This window comes from Mirounga leonina, unplaced genomic scaffold, assembly GCF_011800145.1.
Source record: "Mirounga leonina isolate KUSES-001 unplaced genomic scaffold, KU_Mleo_1.0 Mir_101609, whole genome shotgun sequence".
Lineage (NCBI taxonomy): Eukaryota > Metazoa > Chordata > Mammalia > Carnivora > Phocidae > Mirounga > Mirounga leonina.
In genome coordinates this window covers 12061461-12070056 of record NW_023270164.1, presented here as the reverse complement: position 1 = coordinate 12070056, position 8596 = coordinate 12061461, and the positions used below count along the sequence as shown (strand labels likewise).

Here is an 8596-nt window from a genome sequence, read left to right as displayed (position 1 = left end):
CGGGGGTGGAGTTACGTAGGGTTCCTACCCTAGAACAAGTCTGTGTTACACCTTGGGGAGAAACAGAAATCAGAGAGGAAATGACACCTCCAGATAGGAGGCACGGAGGAGGACACAGCCTCACTTCTGTGACTTTCCTGCCAGAGGTACAAGATCTGAATCTAATCAGGAGAAAACATCACACAGATCCACACAGAGGGCCACTCTAAAAGCAGGTAAAAGCTTCAAGAGGGTCGAGGTCACACAAATCGGGTATATTACTTTGCCTGGGCCGCCATAATGAGGTACCACAGGCTGAGTGGCTTCAGAGCCATTTATTTCCTCACAGTTCCAGCGGCCAGAAGTCCAAGATGAAGAGGTCGCCAGCTTTGGCTTCATTCTGAGGCCTCGCTCCTTGGCTTGCAGATGGCCGCCTTCTCCCTGTGTCTTCACATGGTCTTCCCTCTGTGTGCAGCTGCGTCCTAACTTCCTCTTCTGAGGAGGACACCAGTCAGATTGGATTAGGGCCCACCCATGCGAACTTATATTTAATCTTAATTACCTCTTTAAAGACATCATCTGCAAATACAGTCACATTCTGAGGTACTGGGGGTTAGGACTCCAACATATGAACTTGGCAGGGCGGGGAGGGGATGGGTGGAAACAATTCAGCCCATAACATCAAGGACAGATTTGAGAAACTGTTCCAAATGAAAGGAAACCAAAGAGACAGGACAACCAATCTAATGTGTGGTCCTAAATTGGATCCTGGACCAGAACTGGTGAAAACAAATGCGATCTAGGGGTGATGTAACACAGCTGTCTCGATGTTAAATTTCCTGATTTTTATAACTACTGCCTTGTGCTGGTGGTTGTTATGGACTGAATGTTTGTGTCCCTCCTCAAATTCGTATATTGAAGCCCTCACACTCCGTGTGGCTGTATTTGGAGAGGAGGTCTCTGAAGAAGTAATTAAGGTTCAATGAGGTCGTGAGGGAAGGGCCCTGGCTGGTAGGATTAGTGTCCTTATAAGACAAGACATTAGAGACCTTGCTCACGCATGCGTGCTCCCCCGCCCCCATGCACTGAGGGAAGGCCACGTGAGGACACAATAAGATGGTTATCTACACATCAGGGAAGAGAGCCCTCATCAGGAACTGAATCAGCTAGAACCTTAACCTTGCACTTCTAGCCTCCAGAACGGTGAGAAAATAAATTTCTGTTGCTTAAGCCACCCAGCCTGTGGTATTCGGTTATGGAGGCCTGAGCTAAGACAGTGGTTACGTAGGAGAACATACTTGGCCTTAGGAAAGGCACACTGAGACATTTAAAAGCACGGAGGCATCGTGTTTGCAACTTACTCTCAAATGGTTTGGGAAAAATATGTACATAATTTTATATATATATAAAAATATATAAATGTGTATAGAGAGAGAGGAAGGGACGGGGAGAGGGAAGAAAGAATCTTAAGGCAAATGTGCCAAAATATTAACAGTTGTTGTATCGGGTTGAACGGCATATAGGAATTCCCTGTATTGTTTATGGAAATCATCTCTAAGTTTGAAATTATTTGTAAATAAAAGGAAAATTAACTGGTTAGTTCCTTTGGGGTATGGGATCCTTAGGAATTAGAGTGGTATTTTTGAGCAATATTTAGGGAATCTTTCCAATCCGGCTAGGCTCTCTTTATTGAAGACGATCCCCTTACTTGCACATGATATTGGTCCTTGTTCCTACACTTTGAGTGACCCATCTTATTTCACACTCTCTGCAGTCCTGTGTCTATAAGACAGGCAGCTTAGCATCATTCTAAAGATGAAGCTGTTGCGGCTGAGTGGGTCGCCTGGGTCATCTTCATTAACCATCCCAGCCTGCTAGGAGGGCTACTGCCCCGAAATTCATCCGGGGCACTACGAAGCATTTCCCTGCTCCCTACAGGCCTATTGAGACATCTCTCTTTGTGTGAGACTGCACACAGGTCCCAGACTATGCCCACCCAGAACATGACAATGACTCAGGACACTTCCTCTTACCACCTCCTCCCTCCGGCTCACCCAAACAAAAAGGCCATCTCCCTGACCCTAGACCCCACCGATCCCACTTTGTCTCCTTTCCACAGGAAGGCAGAGCCCAACGTCTTCCACACCCTGGCAGAGCCAGCTGGGGAGATGGGACATGCTCAGGACTCCTCTGGAAGAGCCCAGCTCCCACCGCAGCCCCCCCCCCGCCCCCGCAGCAGCCTTCCACCTGGCCTCCAGGTCACGGTCAAGCCTCTCTCTGCTGCTGAGCTTGGAGGAGCACCCTCTTCCGCTCCCTTCACTCAGAGGGCCTCTTGGGGTCCATTCCCTGAGGGGTCATCCAGCCCTGCCCCCCCCAGCCTGAGAAACCTCTGCCCACACCCTCTTGCTGCACGCCCCCCACCAGCCCTTCCTGTGCCCCACCACCGTTCCTGCCCATCTGCAACCGTTTCTGCAGCCACTCTGCCCAGCACCGAAGAGACTTAAATTGGGGGCAGAGGCTCTTGTGGGCTCCTCTGACCTCTGGCTGGGTGAACCACACTGGCACAGAGAATGGATGGCAGTCTCTGTTCGGCAAAAGCTGCAGTGACTCTTACTTGGTGTAACAGCCTCAGGCAGAAATTTCCATTTTCCAGCTGAGACCCAGATGCAGGAAATGCTGTCACTCTGGCCTGTCCCACATCAAGATGCCAGGGGTAGGTGAGGGAGAGCAGGCAATGAAAGACTCTGACCCGGTGAAAGGGAAAGTGGAGCTCGCTGTTCAGGACATGGGTCTGTATAGAGCAGGAGACAAAACAGGTGAACAGATGAAAGGCTTCTACTTCTGTAGAAAAAACATCTTGCCCTTGGGGCACCTGGGTGGCTCAGTCGGTTAAGCCTTGGGCTCAGGTTGATCCCAGGGTTCTGGGATCGAACCCCGCACTGGGCTCCCTGCTCAGCAGGGAGTCTGCTTCTCTTTCTCTCTCTCCCTCTGCCCCTCGCTCCCGACCCTGCTCGCTCTCTCTCGCTCTCAAATAAATAAAATCTTTTTAAAAAATCTTGCTCTTTTTCTTTTTGCTTTTTTGTATGAGTGGGGTAGACATTGTTGGGCCCCTTTATGGGCTCCTGCACTGCCCGCCCCCACTACGGCTAATGTTGGCTGTAAAGGGAATATTTGGTACTGATGGCATGCCCCTGGTTTCTGCCTCTGTCAAGCCTATATTACATGAGAGCATTATTTGGGGTATAAACATTTAAAATAAGGTAACTTCTCCATACATTCGACCCAAGTAACCATTGCCCTCTAGAACAAACAGAATACAATTTGAGATTTAAATTTGTAAAGAGTATTCGGTTTCTTTTTTTGCAGTCCATCTGTGACGGAATTTGTCTCCTCACACCCTAGGTCCTTCAGGGAGTCACTTAGGAAGAATTCCTTGGTGCGGAGGGGCAGCTGAACCAGGGGTCCTGACTCTCTCTTGAAATGTACCTTCCCCCACTGGGGTTCTCCCATTTTGATAATCTCTGCCCCAACCAAAAAAAAAATTTTTTTTGGAATAAATGAGGGCAGAAGAATCTGGTTAACTTTGAACCTGCCCCCATTTCCATGCCACCGAATGGGCTGGAGATTAGCATATCTCACAGGTATGCACAACTCACAAGCAAACAGAACTCAGTGTGGCCACCCCAATGCCTGATAGCAAAAGACAAGACCGCAAAAGCAAAACCAAACAAGTGGGACATCACACTAAAATGCTTCCGCACAGCAAAAGAAACCATCAATAAAATGGAAAGGCAACCTATTGAAGGGGAGAAAATATGTGCAACTCATATGTTTGATAAGGGGTTAATATCCAAAATACATAAAGAATTCATATTTGAAAGTTGCCAACAGAGTAGATCTTCAAAGTTTTCATCACAAGAATTTTTTGCAGCTGTGGATGGTAACGGATGTTAACTAGACTTATTGTGACCATTTCGCAACGTAGGCAAAGGTCAAATCACTATGCAGTACACCTGCGACTGATATAATGTGATGTCAATTAAACCTCAAGTAAGAAAAAAGGTCAATCCGTAGTAGAATGGATGAAGGTCCTGTGGTACATCTATAGAATGGAATATTCTAATGGAATGGAAATGAACTACAGGTAGATGCAACAATGTGGGTGAATCTCATAAAGATCTCTCTCGGAGGGGGAGACGAACCATGAGAGACGATGGACTCTGAAAAACAAACTGAGGGTTCTAGAGGGGAGGGGGTTGGGAGGATGGGTTAGCCTGGTGATGGGTATTAAAGAGGGCACGTACTGAATGGAGCACTGGGTGTTATACGCAAACAGTGAATCATGGAACACTACATCAAAAACTAATGATGTAAGGTATGGTGATTAACAATAAAAAATTTAATAATAAAAAAAGATATCTCATAAAGATAAAGCCAGATAAAAATGCTGGCTGGAAGGCTGACTTAAAAAGAGCACATACCACATGATACCATTATAAAGTTCAAGCACAGACACAACTAAGCTAGCCTGAGAGAACTCAGGATAGTGGTTACCTTTGAGGGGGTGTGGTCACTGGTGGTAGACAGGAGGCAAATTCTGGAATGCTGGTGAGAACCGGGCAGCACTGGAGGCCAGGGAGCTGGCATGACACAGCTGGGCCTTGGTGTTCACCTGCTGAACTGGAATAATCTCACAGAAGAAAAACAGACCAAATCACTCTATGACAGTGATGGATCAAGACAAAATCTCTCATCATGGCTGACTACAAACAAAGACATAAACCTTGTCCAAACCACAAAAAATGATCAAACACCCCCCTTTGTCCACTCATATCAGTGACCCGTGCTTCTCTACCAATTAGTTTTAGTCTCTCTTCATTCCGTCCACCATATAGGTTTCCAATACCCTTGCTTCCTGCCAGCACCCAATCTAGATCCACATTGGCTTCTCCAATCCTCCCCACAAATCACCTACCAGAGGCCCGCATCCTCCAAGTCTTTTATAACACCCCCTTACTGAGACACCACACTGTGTGCATTCTCCCTCGCTGCACTGGGTAATAAATCCAACATGCTCAACCACACTTGGGTCCCTGGTGGTCTTTGGCTAGAGGGCTTTGACACAGGATAGGTTCTGTTTCTTGAAATGCATAATGGTTAGGTGGATTTTTTTTTTTTTTGCGAAATTCATCATGCTATGCAATTATTTATGCCCTTGTATATATCTACTTGCAAGACCGACTGCACAACAGATGCTTATGGCAAGTTATCCACTGTATTAAAGCTTCCCAATTAAAAAAAAAATAACGTAACGAATCCCACACCACTGAGTATTCATAGAACAAAACTTTGGCTTTTTTTTTTTTTAAAGATTTTATTTATTTGACAGAGAGAGGCACAGTGAGAATGAGAGAGAGAGAGAGAGAGAGAGAGAAGAGGGAGAGAGAAAAAGAGAACACAAGCAAGGGGAGCCCGATGTGGGGCTTGATCCCAGGATTCTGGGATCATGACCTGAGCTGAAGGCAGACGCATAACGACTGAGCCACCAGGGTGCCCCAGAACTTTTTTGAACTCCTGTTATATAGCTGGGGTTTTCCTGGGTGTTTGGGGGCACAGAAATGCAGAATACACATTTCCTGTCCTCAAGGGGTTTATAGCCAGTGAGTAAGGGACAGGCGTGGCTAGGTAGGGAGAGACAGGGAGGGGGCTAGTAACCAGGTTCACAGAAATCCCAGATGTGGAGAAATGTTATAGACAAGATATTAACCAGAGAGAAAAGAGCATAACAAATCCACCTTGCTATTTTCGGAATATTTACAAATCCACCTTGTTTGTCTTAAATGTTATAGACAAGATAGTTACCAAGTTCCCTGGTCTGTTTTCTATAAAAGAGGACCATAAAAGCCCTCAGTGGCAACCCATTCGGGACCCCTCTCACTCTAGAGAGCTTTTTTTCTTTCATTTCTGTTCTCACCTTCACTTAATAAGCTTTCACTTCACTTCACTCTTTTGTCCGCGAGATTCATTCTTGGACTCCGTGAGACAAGAACCCCGCAACCCTGCAACACCAGGGAACCTCGACACTTACATGCTGCGAAGCTGTGGAAGAGCGGTTTTGAAAGGTGCATCGTGTCCCTCAGGCTGATTGGGAAAAGGCATTTCCAGGTGGTCACATCAGGAGGGACAGGGCACAGGTGCTGGATAAACGTGGTAGGTAACTGCAAACACCTGGGAATGAAGAGTCTGCAACGGAGGATTTAAGGTAATAATAGATGTTTAGTTTCCCTGTCTCAAAACCAAAACACCACTGAAAAGACTCTATAGACCCCTCAAATTTGATTAAGATAAAATTAAGATGAAAATAAACAGAATCAGGAATGAGAAAGGAAACAATTAAATCTAGAGATTTTTAAAGTATGAGAACACAAGGTGAATTTTTCAATTAAATGTGGTGGACTGACCACAAGCATCTAAATTCGTTTTTTCCTAAGACACAAAATTAACTGTAAACAAATGCTCTTTTTAATGTATAAACTCACCATGTGGACAAAGGGAACAGATGTCATGAAAGCACAACAGATTTCCGGAAGGCAGCAGGGTGGGCGCAGACCCAGCTGAGACCAGTGAAAATCCAGCCCAGACGCCTAGCGGAATCCCTGAGGGGCAAAGGACCTGACAGCCACCAGGTCCCTAGGAAGGCAGGGGTAGGAGGTGACTTTTTTTAGAGGGGGACTGACTTCTGACTTGACCCCAGATCCCCACCCCAAGTGTGTTGACAAGAGTTGGGGCAAGTCCAAAATCAAGAAAAACAAAGTTAATGGAATAATTGATAGTGTTAGGGGGAGTGCTTAGTGCATCCATTTTCTGGGTCCAGGACAGGTCAGAAAATGAAATAACACAGGTAAATGTTGGAGGTCCATACAGTGCTCTATGGTGGGTCTGAGTTGGGCCTGGGAGGGGCCGATGTATATGGCCTTACTGTATCATGGGAGTACCACCAGGTCTGGCTGACCTTGTAATTCATGCGGCTCTTGTTCTTGTGCAGTCCCCACAGCCAGGCCACCCCCTTCACAGCCGCAGGAGGAATTGCCACAGTGTCAAGACAAGTCCATCCTTTGGGAGAGCACTCCACCATCCCAAGAGTGCAAGCAAGAGGCCGTGACATAGGAGGGGAAAGAGCTCAGCAGAGGCCCAGCACCTGGAAGACTGTGTCATGCATCGCCCTCCTTGGACTGATAAAATGGGGATAATAATAGTAGTCACTTGGTACCTTTTTAGCAGATTAAAAAAAAAACTGAAGAAAGTAAAGCACTTAGCACAGTGCTAGCATCTAAGGGCTGAATGTTAACTGTAGATATTATTTCTGTTAGCACCTGCCTACATGCCCTGAATCGGGATGCCCCTTTCTTGCCTTAGAAAACCCACCATTCCGTTTTAGTACGCTCACAGCCTAGCTTGGAACGCTCTGCACCAGTCACGAGGTAGCTACAGCTACCATCTTCTGATGCACGGATAGGAAAAGAAAACAACAAAGTAGCCAAGTTTACACAAACCACAAACTTCAGCGACTCGGTCCGTCCACAGCTCGAACTCAAAGGCTAGGTAAAGCCGCAACCACCGCGCAAGTAGGCGCAGCTCCGGCCCCGAAAGACACGCCCACAAGGAAGCCCCCAACCCGTTTGGTGGGTTGCGAGAAACCGTCGTGCGCAGGGCGTGTGGGGCCTGTGCGGAGCCTATGAAGGCCCCACCCCCGTGAGAATGCCCCTGGACTTCCCGCCCCTTACGTGACGCCCCGCCCTCCACGTAGAATTCTCTGAACGAAGCTTCCTCCACAGACACCTCCCCTACACGCCCCGCCCTCCATGTAGAAAGTCCTGCACGCCCCGCCCCCCTACGGAATACCCCGCATGTCCCGCCCACCACGCAGAATGCGCCTATGCCCCGCCCATCACGTTAGACCACCCCACTCGTCCCGCCCTCACGTAGAACGCCCCCACACCCCACCCTTCACGTACAACTCACAGGTCCTGCCCACCACATAGAGCGCGCCACTCGCCCCGCCCACACGTACAACGCCTTCACACGCCCTGCCCACTACGTTAGACCGCCCCACACGCCCCGCCTTCCACGTAAAAATGCCCCGCTCGCCCCGCCCTCATGTAACTGCTCCGCCCCCACCCCGCCCTCCACGTAGAACCACCCACATGTCCCGCCCACCACGTTAACCGCCGCGTTTGCCCCGTCCTCACGTAGAACGCCCTCCACAGCCCGCCCCCACGTAGACCCACATGTCCCGCCCAACACGTAGAGCGGGCCATTCGCCCCGCCCACCACGTCGAACGACTTCGCAGCCCCACGCACTACGTTGATCGCCCCTACGCCCCACCCTCCACGTAGAACGTCCCCCTGGCCCCGCCCCTTCGTATAATACCCCCGCTCGCTCCGCCCACACGTAGAACGCCCCCTCCCCTACGTAGAACCACCCACATGTCCCGCCCACCACGTAGAGCGGGCCATTCGCCCCGTCCACCACGTAGAGCGGGCCAGTAGCCCCACCCACACGCAGAACGACTTCGCAGCCCCGCCCACTACGTTAGGCCGCCCCACGCCCCGCTCG

General features: G+C 48.9%; 1 long non-coding RNA gene across 2 annotated transcripts; it reads right to left on the bottom strand.

The window, feature by feature from the left end:
• Positions 1-434: 434 nt before the first annotated feature.
• Positions 435-7700, bottom strand: LOC118009918. Of its 2 annotated transcripts, XR_004679058.1 has the most exons (5): positions 7533-7700; positions 6068-6222; positions 4534-4669; positions 2518-2770; positions 435-474 (listed from the first exon to the last, which is right to left on the bottom strand). It is a non-coding gene; the product is annotated as an uncharacterized LOC118009918 (long non-coding RNA). The 2 variants fall into 2 exon arrangements; XR_004679057.1 differs by lacking the exon at positions 435-474 and having other exon boundaries at positions 598-2770.
• Between the last annotated feature and the right edge of the window lie 896 nt (positions 7701-8596).